Raw genomic sequence first — 17,758 nt, 5'->3', positions numbered from 1 at the left:
GCTTAAAATCTGCTACAGGATAAAAGTTAGTAGCTATTATTAAAGAAGCTATAACAGAGCACTTGGATAATTTCAAGGTAATCAGGCAGAGTCCAAATAGTTTTGTGAAAGGGAAATTATGTTTAACCAACTTACTGGAGTTCTTTGAGGAAGTAACATGTGCTGTGGATAAAGGGGAATCGGTGGATGTATTGTACTTAGATTTCCAGAAGTCTTTTGATAAAGTGCCATATCAAATGTTATTGTGGAAAGTAAAAGCTCATGGTATAGGGGTTAACATATTGGCATGGATAGAAGATTAGCTGACTAACAGGAAGCAGAGAGTAGGCATAAATGGGTCTTTTTCAGGTTGGCAAGATATAATGAGTTGTGTGCCACAGGGATCAGTCCTGGGACCTCAACTGCTTAAAATTTATATAAATTACTTGGATGACAGGATAGACAGGATGGTTGCCAAATTTGCTGATGGCACAAAGATAGGTAGGAAAATAAGTTGTGAAGAGGACATAAGGGGGTTACAAAAAGATAAATAAAGGCTAGGTGAGTGGGCAAAGATCTGGCAAATGGAGTATAGGGCAGAATTTTGCTGTCGGTGAGCAGGGGGCGGGGCCAGTTTGCCGACACATAAAGTGACGCGGGATGATGTCGGGCAGAATCCCCAATGTCATCCCGCCCCATTTAAATTTTCAGGAAGGTGGGGGCGCAGCAAAATCAGCTGTGTGCCCGCTAACCTGTCAATGGCCAATTGAGGCCATTGACAGGATCATTTAAACAATTAAACAACCTGCCCGTCCAACCTTTAGGTTGGTGGGCAGGCCAGGAGCCCCGGCGGGCAATAGAAAAAACATGAAACCTCATCCAGCGGCGGGATGAGGTTTGATGCAGGGTTCTAAAAAGTTTAATAAAGTTTTACTGTAATTTATGAACATGTCCCCATCTCATGTGACATTGTCACATGAGGGGGACATATTAGGGAATTTTTTTTTCTTCTATTTTTAATCTTTTTAAAAGTGCCAGCGATCTCCCTGAGGCAACACTTAGGCTCAGGGAGATGTGTGCTCTTTCGTGCACATGCGCGAAAGAGCGCACTCTCGCTTTTGGGGAATCCCCCCCACCCGCACAGGAAATGCATAGCACTTCCTGCCGGACGTCACGCTGGGCGGGCTTTAATTGGCCCGCTCACGTAAAATGGCAGTGCAACCCGCTTCTCCGGCGGGGATCGGCTCCCTGCCCACCGGAGATTGGATCAGGCCCGCCCACCTGACAGGCAGAAAATTCTACCCATAATGTGGGGAAACGTGAAATTGTCCATTTTGGCAGGAAGAATAAAAGAGAAGCATATTATCTAAATGGTGAGAGCTTGCAGAGCTCTGAGATGCAGAGGGATCAGGGTGTCTTAGTGCATGAATCGCAAAAGGCTAGTAGTAGGTACAGCAAGTAGTTAAGAAAGTTAATAGAAAGATATCATTTATAGCGAGGGTAATTGAATACAAAAATAGGGAGGTTATGCTTCAGTTATACAGGGCACTAGTGAGATCACATTTGGAGTAGTGTGTACAGTATTGGTCACCTTATTTAAGGAAGCATGTAAATGCTTTGGAAGCAGTTCAGAGAATGTTTGCCAGGCTAATACCTGGAATGGGTGGGTTATCTACAAAGAAAGGTTGGACAGGCTAGACTTGTATCCGCTGGAGTTTAGAAGAGTAAGAGGTGACTTGATTGAAAAATATAAAATCTTGAGGGGTCTCGACAGGGTGGATGTGGAGAGGATGTTTCCTCTTGTGGGAGAATCTAGAACTAAGGGTCACTGATAAAAAAAGGGTCGCCTATTTAAAATGGAGTTAAGGCAAATGTTTTTCACTTCGAGAGTCATGAGTCTTTGGAACTCTCTTTCTGAAAAGATGGTGGAAACAGAGTCTTTGAATATTTTTAAGGCTGAGGTGGATAGATTCTTGGTCAGCAAGGGGGTGATAGGTTATCGGGGGTAGGTGGGAGGCAGATTTGAGGTTACTATCAGATCAGCCATGATCTTATTAAATGGCAGAGCAGGCTCGAGGGGCCGAATGGCCTACTCCTGCTCATTTGTATGTTTATATGGCACACACTGTTGTCAGAGTCTGCCAGTGATGAAGGGAGTGAATGTTAAAGGTGGTGGATGTGGCGCCAATCAAGTGGGTTGCTTGTCCTGGCTTGTCGAGCTTCTCGATTGTTTTTGAAGCTACACTTATCCAGGTAAGTGGAGAATATTCCATCACACTCCTGACAACCTTGTAGATTGTGGACAGGCTTTGGGGAGTCAGGAGATGAGTTACTCGCTGCAGGATTCCTAACCCCTGACTGCTCTTGTAGGCACAGTATTTATATGGCTGGTCCAGTTATGTTTTTGGTAAGTGGTAACCTCAGGATATTGATGAAAGGAGATAGTAATGTTGTTGAATGTGAGGGGGAGATGCTTAGATTCTCTCTTGTTGGAGATGATCGTTAGCTGGCACTTGCTTGGTGTGAATGTTATTTGCCACTTGTCAGCCCAAACCTGGATATTGCCCAGGTCTTGCTGCATTTGGATGCAGACTATATCAGTATTTGAGGAGCCATGGATGGTATTGAACACTGTGCAATCATCAGTGAACATCCCCACTTCTGATAACCTTATGATGGTGGGAAGGTCATTGGCAGAGCAGCTGTAATAGTTGGGTCTAGGACACTACCCTGAGGAACTCCTGCAATGATGCCCTGGGACTGAGACGATTGGCCTCCAACAACCACGACCATCTTCCTTTGTAGTAGATATGACAACAACCAATGGAGAATGTTTTCCCTTGATACTCATTAACTTAAAATTTACAAGGGAATCTTGATACCACACTCAGTTAAAGCTGCCATGATGCCCAGAGCAATCACTGTTATCTCAGCTCTGGAGTTCAGCTCTTTTATCCATGTTTGGACCAAGGCTGTAATGAGGTCAGGAGCTGAGTGGCCCTGGCGGAACCCAAACTGAGTGTCAGTGAGCAGGTTATTGCTGTGTAAGTGCTGCTTAATAGCACTGTCAATGACACCTTCTATCACTATGCTGATGATTGCTGTGGTGAAAATTGTCCAGATTGGATTTGTCCTGCTTTTTGTGGACAGTTTTCCACACTGGTGGATGCCAGTAAACAGCTTGGCTAAGGTTGCATCTGGTTGTGTTTTGTTCTGGATCATGAGCCTTCAGCATCACAGCTGAGATGTTGTCAGGGGCCATAACCTCTTCTGTATCAATTACGTTCAGCCTTGTCTGGTAAAGAGGGCTTCAGTGACCAGTTAGATACAGTAATGTACAGTTGTTTGAGAGGTGCCATGCTGCTGCAAGATGTGAGGTCTTCAGTGATGAGGGCATAGATGTCTATGACCATTTGCCTGGAGGGTTGGTCTCCTGAAATACTGGGTCTTGATCATCTCCAGGTCGCTTCATCTACATAGAGATCCTGAGTTGAGGGTTTGATGTACATTGCTTTCCTTCCCCTCTTTCCTCTCCAATGCCCTCCTGATGCTCACGGTTCCACCTTTCCTGCAGAGAATGTTACCTTCATCACCACTGGGCCCAAAATCTTTCAGTCATGCCCCATTGTCAGCCTCAGATGTCCCTTTACCCTGGTGACTGCCCTATTGTGATTGGGAGTCTTGTCCCCTCCTCTTCTGTCCCCATGATGCCAAGGGATGAAGACTCTGTTTAATGTCAGAGTACAGAGTGTCCACTCTCCCTGCCATGTGTGCAGCGCCAAGGGCACCTCCTTTGCAAATTCTGAGTCCCCTTTGCCCCACTGACCTTCTAATGGGGCAGGGATGATGCTCCTGGGCAACTTTGACTGGCTCCCCACTCTCTACCTGCCTACCTTCAGCTGATCAGAAACTGACAGCTCCCCGTGCTCCCTTCAAAATTCCACCCTCCCCTTCCAAAAAGCTCTTAACAACCTTTTTAACCACCTTAATTTGCCTCAGTGGGGAGGTGGACGGTATCGTGCTCCTGTGCTCTCCCCACTCTGGTGGACACTGACGTCACCAGGAACAGTGTCTTGAAACTGGCATGCAGGCCTTCGCCGCTATGTTCAGGTCTCCCGCCCGCCTCTGTTCCTGACTTCAGAGGGACCCAAAAATTCATCCATGATGTTCCACGTGGATTTGTACTTAACTTTTTGCTGTATTTATTATGATCTCGAATGAAGGAACAGTGTTGTATATCCAAGTTTGGAGATGGCCCTGAGTCAGCAGAGTCAGCATGTCATGCAGTTGGGGACAGGATGTTGTAAAGGAACATTGGCCGATTTACTGAGGGGGAAAATCAAAAATAAATAATGTGGAAAAGTGATGTCATCCACATTGGACCCAAGAAAAATAAATCCAAATATTTCCCAAATGTTTTTTTAATTTGTTCATGGGATGTGGGAGTCGTTGTCTTGGTTTGCATTTGTTGTCCATCCCTAATTACCCTTGAGAACTGAATGGCCATTTCAGAGGGAATTTAAAGGTTAACCATATTGCTGTGGTCTGGAGTCACATGTAGGACAGGTAGGACCATGCCAGACCAGGTAAGGATGGCAGATTTCCCCTTCCCTAAAGGGTATTAGTGAACCAGATGGGTTATTATGACAATTGACAATAATTTCATGGTCATCATTAGACTTTTAATTTCAGATATTTTATTGAATTCAAATTTCACCTTCTGCCATGGTGGGATTCAAATCCGGGTCCCCAGCATATTACCCTGGGTCTCTGGATTATTAGTCCAGTAACAATACCACTGCGCCACTGCCTCAAATGGTGGAGTCCCAATCCTTAAATCATTAAAAACCAGTGACAGACACAGAAAACAGGCTAATATTAACCTTCATCTCAAGCAGATGGAATCCAGTTGTGCAGAGTTCTGCTCAGACCCCATTTGGAGCAACTGTGTTCAGTTCAGGACAGTGCACCTGAGTATGGACATACTGGGTGAAGCACAGATTCAGCAGAATGGTACCAAGGCTTAGACGGTTAAATTTAAAGGGCAAGTTCCAGAAATTGGGCTTACATTTTCTAGAGTAGGGAAGATTGAGTGTCCATCTGATCGGGGTGTTCATGGTGATAAGAAGATTTCAGAGGGCACCTGATCTCTTCGACAGCACCTTCCAAACCTGTAACCTCTACCATCTAGAAGGACAGGGCAGCAGATACTTGGGAGCACCACCACCACCGCCAACTGCAAGTTACCTTCCAAGATACGCACCATTCCGACTTGGAAATATATCACCATTCCTTCACTGTCACTGGGTCAAAATCCTGGAACTCCCTCCCTAACAGCACTGTGGCTGCACCTACATCACATGGACTGCAGCAGTTCAAAAAGACAGCTCACCTTCTCAAGGGCAATTAGTGATGGGTAATAAATGCTGGCCTAGCCAGCAACACCACATCCGGTGAAATGTATGGAGTAATTGTGGTGATGTTGAGTAAAAAGTACAGGTCAGTCATGATTGAACAGCTTTGAATATTATGTGCAATATTAGTCTTCACACTTAAGGAAAGATATACCTTGGATGAGAGACTTGTCCTATGATGAGAGGCTGAGGAAATTGTATCTACGTTCTCTGGAGTTTAGAAAAATGATAGGTGATATTATTGAAACAGAAAAGATTGTGAAGGGGCTTGAAAGGGTAAACACTGACATTTTCTTTCCCCTGGCTGGGGCATCTACAACATGGGGGCACATGTTCAGGGTAAGGGGTGAGGGGGGGTGATGAAGAGTGGGCAAACATTTAGGACTGAGATGAGGAGAAATTTTTCTACTCAAAGATAGTGAATCTTTGGAATTCTGTACCTTAGGGAGTTGATGATGCTTCATCATCAAGTATATTTAAGGCTGAGCTAGACATAACTTGTTCTGTTAGGTAATCAAGGGATATGGGGAATGGGCCAGAAAGTAGAGTTGAAACCAAAAATCAGCCATGATCTTATTAAACAATGAAGCAGGAACAACAGGCTGCATAGTCTACTCTTGCTCCTCTTTCTTATTTCTTATATCTGTCAGTGAGTGTTTCTAGTTTACCCTGGCTAGACTCACTCTCACCTAATTGAAGTTATCCCTCCTCTAATCTGGAAGTTCTACTTTAGATTGTTCCTTGTTCTTCAACATTACCAATCTCAACCTTATAATATTATGATCGCTCTTACCCAAGTGCCATCCCGGCGAACACTTGCTCCACCTCATTCCGCAACACCAGACCCAGCAATGTCTCCTTCCAAGTTGGACTGAGCAAATACTGCTCAAAGAAATTCTCCTGAACACATTTCAGAAATTCTTCCCCTTCCTTCAACATTATCCCAATCGATAATTAGGTAATTAAAGTCCCCCAATATCACACTCTATGGTTCTTCTACATCTCAGTGATTTCCCTGCATAATTGTTTCCCAATCTCTTTCTCACTATTCAGATTCCTAGTGAATGCCCCCAAAACATGATCTTATCCTTTTTGCTTCTCTCAACTCCAATCAAATGGATTCTGTCCTTGTTCCCTCAAGGACATTCCCTCATTCCAACACAACAATGTCTTCCCTAATTGGTTTTGTCACCCACTTCCTTTTTTTCCCTTCCCAGTTTTTTCTGAACAGTTTAAATCCTTGAATATTAAGCACCAGTCTTCACATTTTTTAAGCTTTGTTTCCATTATTGCCACTATATCATATTCCTACATGGTTATTTGTGCTTATAGCTCACCGACCTCATTCACCACACATATTTATTTACATGAATGAATTCTAAACCTTTATTTTGTACTCTTTATAGTCTACTCCTATCTAATTTGATGCTGCACCCTTCTCTAGCCCAACAATCTCACTTTATGCACCTTATTATTCTTTGCCACTTCAATACTCTGGTGTCCATAACCCTGCCCATTTAGCTTAAACCCATCTCAAACACATTACTGTACCTCTCCATGAGGACATTGAATCACAACCCTTTTGAATTACAACTGTCTCTTTTGAATAGACGCTTCCTGCACCAGAACTGGTCCTAATGCCTGGAGAATCTGCAGCCCTCTCTCCTTTATCATACCTCAAGGCACACATTGATCTTCCCATCTTCCTATTTTTATTGCTAGCATGTAGCACTGGGTAATCCAGCAATTACTACCCTCTGAGGTTCTACTTTTTAATATCCCCAGTGCTCCTGAAAATCTGACCATTGGACTTCAATACTTGCACTGTCTATGACATTATAACTGATGTGTACCAAAAATTCGAGCTCACTCCCTTCCCCCTGCAGAATATTCCCATGATGTCCTTTACCCTGGAATCAGGGAGGCAGCACTCCATGTAGGGCTCACAATGACGGTTACAGAAATGTCTCTCTGTCCCCCGAACTATGAAATCGCATATGGATTGGTATATGTGCTCTGCTCAAAAGCAGCTCCTTGACTCATTGTCCTCTGATGCCTTATCCTGAGCTGTTTTCTTGGCAGATGTTTTTGTCAGTGGTGGTTTGCCATTGCCTTCCAATCTCAGGGGCAGGGTGAGGAGGCAGGTCCAAATCCTCCTCAGCTGGAACTGGAATCAAACCCGTGTTGATGGTATTATTCTGAACCACTTGTTAACCATCTAGCCAACTGCCTAACCTGCCCCTAAAATCTCTTATAATGACTACATTTTTTACTCTTTGTTACTGCCTCCTATGCAGTCCCTGGCCCATTGGTGCAATGGCCTGGACTGCACTCCTTCAGGGTGTCATCACTCCCAGAAGTCTCCAATGCTGAGTATCTGAGTGGCACACAGCCAAAGATTCCTGCAATTCCTGCCCCTTCCTGCTTTTCCAGGTCTACTATCTGCCTACTATCCTGATCTATCACTACCCGTGGGGTGACCACCTCCTGGAATGTGCAATTGAGGAAACTCTCATCCACCCTGATGTGCCTCAGTGACTCCAGATGCTCCTAAAGCTCTGAAATCCTGAGCACGAGCTGGAACAGCCTGAGACACTTCCTATACACATGATCCCCAAGACATGGGTACTGAAGTTCCCACAGGACTCTGAAAGTGAAACAGCAAAACTGGAAAATAGATCTCAATGCAGGATGTGAGCAATTGATTAGAATGATTCAATTTCCCGCTTCTTTCCTGCCAATTTCTCAATTTAGTGGCATTGGTTTCAGCTGTGATGATGCTTCCACTATTGTACACAGGATCCTGATGGCATTTTATGGCAACTGGATGGGGTACCTGCCACAGCTACTACATCAAGTAAAACTGTCGAGAAAGTCGGTGAGACTCTGCAGAGTCAGTGAAATATTATACAAATCACAAATGCTAGTGAAGATCACACAATCTGAAACCCTTAAGCAACACAGTGAGAAATAATGGCTGAGAGTCCTTGTGTAAATCTATCTGATCCCTTCTTAATCATTTCATATATGGGGTATTTTTGAATAGAAACCAAATTTGGACAAATTTGTACTTCCTGCACACTTACTGATCTTGTCTCTAAATTAATTATTAGAAACAAAGCTGTTTCTTTACAACTTCTAAATTCCTCAACTTGAAAATGATTGGCCCTGAAAGTCAGCAAAAAAGGCAATGTATATCCCCACTCAAATGCCTCTATCTGCCCAACTGGGACCTTTGATACTGACCTCACCAATGCCAAGGACAGGCACCCCCGCCATGAGGGGTACATCAAAAGAACCATATAGGGCATGAAGTGGCCATGCTGGGGTGCAGGGTGCAAGTTGCTCAGTAGAAATAGCCAAATGGTTCCCCAGCAACTCCCTCACAGGGCCCAGACTGAACAGTTTTTTAAACTTCTGATCTTCTATTGAGTCCAGGCCTCCTCAATCTCTTTGATAATTAGGGGCCCCACTACAAACTCCACCTATTTCTCTGTTGTTGCCTTTATTTAGTACACATGGAGGCTTCACCCCCCAACAGACATAGGGGAAATATCAAAAAGAGTTAGGAGCTGGCATATCTGGGTCTGAACCAAGGTGCTGACTGTTCTGGAGAACACTCACTGATATTACGGTGAGGGCACATCAAAACAGTGATGGATTTTCAGGGCAATGTATACAAGTTTGACAGTCATCTTCCGTAAATCTTTTACATCTCAGGCATAGCAAGAAGTTTCACACAGTCGGGCTTTCTATAGAATCAGGCTTTTTTCTGTATCTTTCCCCCCTGTGTTGTTCCAAGTATGGACCCCAATCAGGAGCTGATGTGCAAGCGGCAGAAATTTTCTGTGAAAGGGTAAGTGAAATGATTAATAATTTCTGCCTGATTTTTGCCCACCATTAACTTCCAAGCAGAAAAAAAGCAACTGACCCTAATCAGATTATCTGGCAGTTTGTTCCAACAAGGAAGTCAAGTTGTCGGGGGAGGTCCAGATGATCCCAATACTTAATAAGGGAAAAAATCTTACTCAGGGAGAGACAATTAGTTTGCTAGGGATAGATTGGTTTGGAGGGCTTAAACTAATTTGGAAGCCTTACTAGAACCAAAAAAGTAGTAGAAGAAAGTAGAAGATCAGAGAGATAGAAACAGTAGTGAAATTAGAAATATTCCCAAAATTGCAGGGACCAAATTGAGCAAAGTGGCAAGATTGAGTGACAAAGGAAGTATTAAACTGCACCTATGTCAATGTCCATAATGTAACAAATAAGTTGATGAGCCAGCAGTCTTAAATTATTACATGGGATCATTGCATGGTTGAGTAACAGAGACCTGGCTCAAGCACAGTCAGCAATTAGTTCTTGACACTTTTAAGTAGTCAGGAATGATAGAGTAGGAAAAAGGGAAGTGGGAGTGGCAGGGTTGATTAAGAACAATGTTATAGTTCCAAACGGAACAGATATGTCACATGGTTCTGAGACTGAATATTTCTGAGTTAAGGATCACAGGGGGATCTGATTACTGCTGAGAATTTTTATTTAAAGTAATTTTCCAGACTTTGAGAAGGTGGGTTGAGCAAATTCATTGGCAAATGTTTTAAAAATGCAACTAAATTGGAATTGGTGACTTTAATTTTCCTAATATAGTTTGGGATATATATACTTCTAAGAGTAGGGAAGGGGCAGAATTTCTAAAATGTGCACAGAGGAGTTCCGTCATCATCATGTCTCGAATCCAACTAGAAATAAAGACGTGTTGGATTTAGTTCAGGAAAATGAAGCAGGACAGTTGAGTTGAGATCAAACAACTAACAGTGACCACAACATAATTTGGTTTACAGAAATTATGGGAAGACACCAGAAAATATCAAATGTAAAAATGCTGAATGTGGGAAGAGATCATCTCAGTGATTTAGGAAGGGTAAAGCAGTGTCAGAGAAACAAGGACATTCAGGAGAGAGTTCAGGGAGAATCAAGGCATATTCCTGTACACAGAATAGGTCGAGCATTCAAAGCTAATGCACCTTGGATGACAAAATAAAATTAAAAGTTATGATAAAGCAAATAAAGCTTATGATAAATATCAGGAGCAAGATTCAGTTAATGACTTGGAAAATTATAGTAAGTACACAAGAGAATTGAATGATATGGGAAGAAAAGAGTAGGTATGAGAGAAGATTAACAGGGAAAACTAAGTTGAATCCTAAAACATTTTATAAACATGTGGGCCTGGATTTCCATTCTGAGGTCAGGAACCCAACATTAGGCATTTACAAGATGAGGAGAGGTTTTCATTAGAGTAGAGAGAAAAGCTATTCCCTCTGGCAAGGGCGTCAACAGCCAAACTAAATGGATTAAAAATAATTGGCAAAAGATCGAGAGGGAGATAAAGAGAAGATTTTGTTTCACTCAGAGAATTGTCAAGATCTGTAACAACTTGTCCAAAAAGATGGTGGAAGCTGATTCCATAAATAATTTTAAAAGTGAGGAACTTACAGGTTTATGGACAACAAAAATGATTTGCATTTGTATTGCACCTGTCATGGCCAATCAGCACTTCAAAGCACTTAACAAACAATGAAGTAGTTTTGAAGTATAGTTACGTTGTCATGCGGCCAACTGTGTTCACTGAGAGGTAAATATTGGCCAGGACAATGTGACTAACTCCCCAGCATTTTTTTCAAAATAGTGTCATGGGGTCTTTCATGTTCACCTGAGAGACTAGCCAGGACCTCGATTTAACATTTCATCCAAAAGGCAACAACTTCAACAGTACACACAATCCCTCAGTCCTGCACAAGAGCATCCACCTTGATTTTTCTGCTCAAGTCCTGAAGTGGGATTTGAACACACAAGCTCCTGACTGAGGAGATGAGATGAGATGGCTATCAACTGAGCCATAGCTGACATTCACACAAAAAAAACCCATAGCCTGGGAGTAAGCATGGATGTTCATTGAAGGAGCAAGCTCAAATATGGCAGGCTGAATGGTGTCCTTCTGTGACTTAAGTTTAAATAATTAAAATCACAATAAAAAAATTCTGTACTATTTTCCCAGGTGAGCTGCTGTTAAAGTAACAGTGAGAGATTGGGGGATCTTCACAGAAATTCTGCCCAATAACTTTGAAAGGTATCATTGTCTTTCCTTACCTGGCACAAGGTGGAGCCCTCAGCTTGGACAACTCTCACAATGGCGACAATGGGGATCCACATAACACAGAAGGTTATCATACACCAGCCAAGTACTGTTGCCCAGACAGGGTACTCAACGGATCCATATGTCGGTGGGGAAAATGTTGCTAAGGACCAGAACAAGATTACCTGAATGCAATGAACGTACAAAAAAAAGCTCAGGAATGTGATGAGATAGGCTATCTGTAGAATGATTATTTTTAGTTTAAAATTGCTAAAAGATTTCATCTCCTTACTGTCAGCAAACACGGAGAGATAAAAACCCAACACATTCTCCACCACAGCCAGAAGAGCCAATTCCTTTTGCCAATCATCATCTCAATGTCCTTGATGAATCTGTTTACCCCTGTGAATAACAAGAAAACGGAGAGAGACACAATCACTTGGTTTGTCCAGTCTTCAGGGCAGTTTGGAGTGAAGATGTTTGGACAATATCCCCATCAACCATTAACAGGGAAATTGCTGCAGTAAAATTTACCCCAATGACAGGCAGCTGTAACTCAACAAGAACAAGAGGACTGTATGGGTGTTAGTGCAGAAGACTCTGCCTTTGTCTTACTGGTGTTTGGAACCAATCAGGGAAAAATCTTTGAAAATTGAGGACAACACCTGAATTCACATCATCTTCAGAAGGACTATCTACATTGAGTCAACCAATTCATTTGTCTTGATTCTTCTGAAGATGCAGGGTGCTAGTTAAAAAGTTTAATGATTTCATTTTGTTTCTGTGTTTTCCCTGTGGAACTTACCATAAATCCAGCTTTGACCCAGGAGTTCCAACAGAGCAGCTAAGAGAATGCCCCATCCAGCACAGAAATGATCAATTAATTTTATCCAGTAAATCCCAGCCTGAAAAGAAAATATGCTGTATATAAAACAATAAACTCTCCATTCAACAGAAGCAGTCTGTAACATTAAATTGCCATTTTTATTCAATTTTAAAGCAACACTTAACTTGGCTACGCTGTCACGTTGCTACCTCTCTGCTCCACCTGGACTTCATTTGGAATAAAAACACTTCTTGCCAGATACTCCCATGTAGTTATTAATGTTTGAGATATTTACACACACAGCAACTTTGATCCACCATTTACATTCTATCCAGTGCCTTGAAAAGGGCTCCGAAGGATTATACTGGTCCAGAATCTTCTGATCGGCATTGGAACCACTTTGTCCAATGCTGAGCAGACAGGAAACTGCCCACCGACCTGGATATGGTATTTCAGGCCAAATGTCCATTGCAGGTTCCTGAAGAACTCCCTCAGTGCGGGAACCCACAGGGACAGCAGTGAAGAGAATCAGCACAGAACCAACAACCTCTTAACAGCCCTAGCTGCCATTTTCAGGTAATTGTTTAAAGGCCCCACTTATTAGTGAATGAGTATATGGGTGAATGGCTGAATGAGTAAGTGGGCAGGTGGATGAGCTAAGTGGGTAAGTGGGTAGGGTGGCAGGTGGGTAGGGTAGCAGGTGGGTAGAGTGGCAGGTGGGTAGAGTGGCAGGTGAGTAAGGTAATAGGGTGGCAGGTGGTTAGGTTAGCTGGATGGCATGTGGGTAGGGTGGCAGGTGGGTGAGGTAGTAAGTAGTTCGTGGGGTAGTCAGGTCAGATCAGGTTGAGGAGGGTAAGTTGGGTGGTGGAAGAGTTGGGGGGTAGGTGGGAGTCATGGGTCGGGGGATTGCTGGGGCACAGGGTGGGTAGAAAGGGAGTTAAGGGGGAAGATATGTAGTCAGGGGGACGGTCTCAAGGGGCAGAAGGGACAGTTGGAAGTGGGTTTGAGGGGGAGCGTCATCATGGTCAATGTAGTGATTGTGTCTCAGTTATATAGTTACCCAGGAGTTAGATTAGGATTTTTCTGTCTCACATTTCCTAGTTAACTGTTCAGGTAAGTAAAATGGAACTGTCCAAAGCCTCTGATTCTAACTCAGAATAAGTGATCTTTTCGAATAATCCCAGGAAGCAGAGGAATTACCCATTGGAAGTTCAAACTTACAGAGCCATTCCCATGAAGTTTGTGAGTCGGGGCTTCTGCAGGGTCCTGATACCCATCTTGGATATACGCCAGATCTCCAACGATCTGGGGACTGGAAGATCTGGGCCATACTCCCATTACCATGGTTATGTGGGTAAATATGGTAGCCTTTTCATTGACTATAACATATTTATATCTCAGGAAGGCCATTTAGTTCATCTTTATTAAACCATTAAGGTATTGCTAACATCCCTTCTTTGCAGCATCTAATTGTTTGCTTTTCAATGATCCCAAGGTTTTTCCTCCAGACTTATACAAGGAAATGAATCCCACGTGCACATTACCATGCGTCTTCATTGTGTTGAAGAATTTGCTGATATACCTGATTCCTAGGCTAGGGATTAACAAGCCTCAATCTTCTGATCAGAGGGGTGAGTGTTACCAACTGAGTCAAACTAACATAGAGACTGAACCTTACTGAAGGGGTCATTCCTACATGGAAATAAAAGGTTGCAAACAATATCCCATTGATAAATCTAATTCACACCCTGTTAACAAAGCTGAGAATCATCTCTTTAAGCCGGCTCTGTATTTGGTAACAGTTGATGGGGAAGGGTCAGTCAGCCCCACACCATCACTGCACAATATTAAACAAATGGAAAAAGCAACAGGACCAACATACAAGGTCCTTCTTCATCACTGAATCCTGTGAAATTTCTGGTTCCATAGAGTCATAACCAGCACTACATGGAAACATAGCAAGCTATTGAAGGAGAACATACTTGTGTTACACATTCAAGACCAAGGAAATAAAATGAGAACCAAACTCCAGTTATCAGATAAAGGTACCTTGGTCGTAGAAACTTAGGGAACTGGTCCAGCAGGGTTGTGATAATTGTTTCTGAATATATAAAAAGTTAAATGAAATCAGTAATTAATTAATAATTTACACAGTCCCAGAGAACCCCACCACTGGAGAGACCAAAGCTTTGTAAATAAAGGAGCAGGTGGGGACTGATTCCTCTATCCATGTACCCACTCTGTGTAACATTGGAGAGATGTGCTCAGATTGTCAGCCCTTTACAAGATTATAAAGCAGAATATCACTCGAGGAGCAGAGGAATTACCAATCGGAAGTTCAGGCTTACAAAGCAATTCCCATGAAGTTAGTGAGTCTGCGGGGTCCTGACACCCATCTTGGATATATGCCAGGTCTCCGATGATCTGGGAACTGGGAGGTCTGGGCCATACTCCCATTACCATGGTTATGTGGACAAATATAGTAGCCATTTTAGAGACTATAACATGGTTGCTTGTGCTTAAGCTGTGTTTACGCCAGGAACAGGAATCTAATGATCTGACCCTGCTGAAGCAGATTGATACCTTCAGTGTCTGCATTCTACTGCTGTTTCTTGAAACCATTTACAGTGAACTTGAGAGGTTAGTGTTGCTGTAGCATAGAAGACAGAAGCCCATTACCGGGCATTGCAGCCTTTCTTCTAGGACACAAGGGGTTGTAATAAGGAGGATGAAGAGGGGAATTGGAGGACCAATCTTCTCTCCATGTACCCAGCAAGAAGTTTCAGGGAGAGGCAATGTTCCAAGCAATGTTCCCTCAGAGGGGCAGTAATGACTGGGGGGCTCAGCCTGTCCTCTCTCTTTAAAACCATTGCAGGTCCATCCATGGGTGAACTCTGTACTAAACAGGTGAGGAAGTTGAAGATTGGAATGAGGGCTGGAGTCAAATGAACAAGGTCCATGCGGAGGAAATAGGGCAGAATTCACTTCTTTATTGTGCTTGCTGTCCCAAGCAATAAGATGGCCATTTCAGATACATGAAACTTCTTCCACTTGTAGAACAAAACCACAATCCAATTAGGGTTTATTATGAAAGTCAGAATGAATTTAATGTTTACAGACATTCGCTAAATGTCTTTGCAGCAGCAGCAGCCACTGCTTTCCCTGGTGTGGACTTCACCCAAGCTATAGACCAGCACCTCATGAAAAAAAATGTGAACCAATGTCAGAACAAAGAGATATGGAGCTGATCACTTGAATTTTGCATAAATTGCTGATGGTCTTACACAGTCCACAGTGCCCTCTGTGAGATTGTTAACAATGTGGAAGAATAGAGAGATCCAGGGGAGCAGATACAGAGATTTTTAAAGGTAGTCGTACTGGTTGAAATAACCATGACAATCATTCTCGACTTTTACACTGGGATATTGAATATCGATGTTACATTTTGAAAGGTTGTTGGTGAGGACATAACTGGGAAATGTGTAGCTGTGGCAGTCCCGCTGTAAGGAAGATATTGGAGCCAATGAGAAAAGGTACAGAGAAAATTCATTAGAAAGGTGCCTAGAAGTAGAGATACAAATAGAAAGTGCTGTAAAAACTCAGCAGGTCTGGCAGCATCCATGAAGAGAAAAACAGTAACATTTCAAGTCCAATATGACTCTTCTTTGGAACACCAAAGTTCTGAAGAAGTCATTGGACTCGAAACTGTAGTAATTATAGTTTTGATAAATGTAGGATTGTAGCTTTAAGAATAATCCTATGTTGTAAGATCACATGATCTGTATAAACCAATGGGCAGAATTTTGCCGTCGGTGAGCAGGGGGCGGGGCCTGCTCGCCAACGCGTAAAATGATGCTGGATAACGTCGGGGGAAACCATGACGTCATCCCGACCCATTTAAATTTTCAGGAAGGCGGGCCTGCAGCAAAATCAGCTGCGGGCCCGCCGACCTGTCAATAGCCAATTGAGGCCATTGTCAGGATCAATCATACAATTAAAGAACATGCCCGTCCAACCTTAAGGTTGGCAGGTCAGCCAGGAGCCCCGGCGGGCAATAGAAAAAACATAAAACTTCATCCACTGGCGGGATGAGGTTTCATGTAGGGTTTTAAAAAGTTTAATAAACTTATTATGTAAGTTATGAACATGTTCCATCTCTTGTGACATTGTCACATAAGGGGGACATGTTAGGAATTTTTTTTTCTATTTTTCATATTTTTAAAAGTGTAAGCGATCTCTCTGAGGCAGCACTTAGCTTCAGGGAGATGTGCGCTTTTTTGGGCGCATGTGTGAAAGAGCGCACTCTCGCTTTTGGGGAATGCCCCCCCTGCACAGGAAGCGCATAGCGCTTCCCGCCGGACGTCACGCTGGGCGGGCCTTAATTGGCCCACCCACATAAAACGACGGTGGGGCCCGCTTCCCCGGTGGGGATTGGCTCCCCGCCTGCTGGAGATTGGGTCGGGCCGGCCCGCCTGGCAGGCAGAAAATTCTGCCCAATGTGTTAGCAGCACGGGGAGCCTCTAAGACAGAGTTATTCTTTAGTTATGGAGTTTGATGCACGCATGTACTTGCTGCTGCTGCCTTGTAAATAAAGTTAAATGTGTCCACCAAGAAAAGTTGTCTGGAAAATCAACTCTATAAAAAACTGGTGACGAGGATAAATCAGATCCAGTGCTGTACCTCGTCTAGCAACTGTGAGTATCTAAGATAATTAAAAGAAAGGAAGATATACTCATCCGAGGTGCCACAGTTTGGCAGAATCAATCGCTTTGAACCAGCCACAGACAACTGGTCTCAAGATATAGAATGTCTTGCATTCTACTTTCAAGACACCAAAATCATGGGGAAGGAAAAGAGGAGAGCGATTCTTCTGAGTATTTGTCGGAGCAAGACCTACAGTTTAGTTCGAAGCTTGACAGCCCCAGTGCCCCAGATTCGAAGACTTTCAGTGAATTAGACCTCATTAAGGGATATTTCCAACCCAAGCCCTCAGTCACAATGCAGAGGTTCAGGTTCAATACATGGAATAGAGCCCAGGGGGAGACCTTTGCTGCATATGTGGCAAAATTGAAACAACGAATGGAATATTGTGATTTCAGTAACCCTGAATGATGTGCTCAGGGATCATTTAGTATGTGGTGTGCAGGAGGATGCTATTCAGAAAAGACTGCTGGCTGAAATGAATCTTGTTTCTAAAAATGCGTTAGAAATAGTGCTAATGATGGAAAGCGCTGTATGGGATTTGCAAGCGATTCAAGGTGCACACAATGGCACCGTTCTCTTCATTGGGTGGGAACAGTCAGCCGAAAGTGGTGCGAAAAGCTGAGACTCTGCCGCAGGTAACAGCCCCGGCTAACCGAAAAATTAGAGGAAACAGCTTAGCAGCAAAGTTGAAAACTAAGTTTT

At 43.2% G+C, this 17,758-nt stretch overlaps 1 pseudogene across 1 annotated transcript in view; it reads right to left on the bottom strand.

Annotated features, from left to right (window-relative positions):
- Positions 1-5,744: 5,744 nt before the first annotated feature.
- LOC144683673 (sodium- and chloride-dependent neutral and basic amino acid transporter B(0+)-like) overlaps positions 5,745-17,758 on the bottom strand; it is a 70,131-nt pseudogene continuing 58,117 nt past the window's right edge. The window contains exons 10-14 of the transcript XR_013577312.1: positions 14,335-14,453; positions 12,332-12,431; positions 11,819-11,928; positions 11,541-11,711; positions 5,745-9,239 (exon numbers count right to left, since the gene is read on the bottom strand). The product of XR_013577312.1 is annotated as a sodium- and chloride-dependent neutral and basic amino acid transporter B(0+)-like (transcript). The remainder of the gene's footprint in view (positions 9,240-11,540; positions 11,712-11,818; positions 11,929-12,331; positions 12,432-14,334; positions 14,454-17,758) is intronic.

The sequence above is a fragment of the Cetorhinus maximus genome, chromosome 8, assembly GCF_964194155.1.
Source record: "Cetorhinus maximus chromosome 8, sCetMax3.hap1.1, whole genome shotgun sequence".
Classification (NCBI taxonomy): domain Eukaryota; kingdom Metazoa; phylum Chordata; class Chondrichthyes; order Lamniformes; family Cetorhinidae; genus Cetorhinus; species Cetorhinus maximus.
Note: the sequence above shows the minus strand (reverse complement) of the source record. Positions and strands in the feature narration are given on the sequence as shown.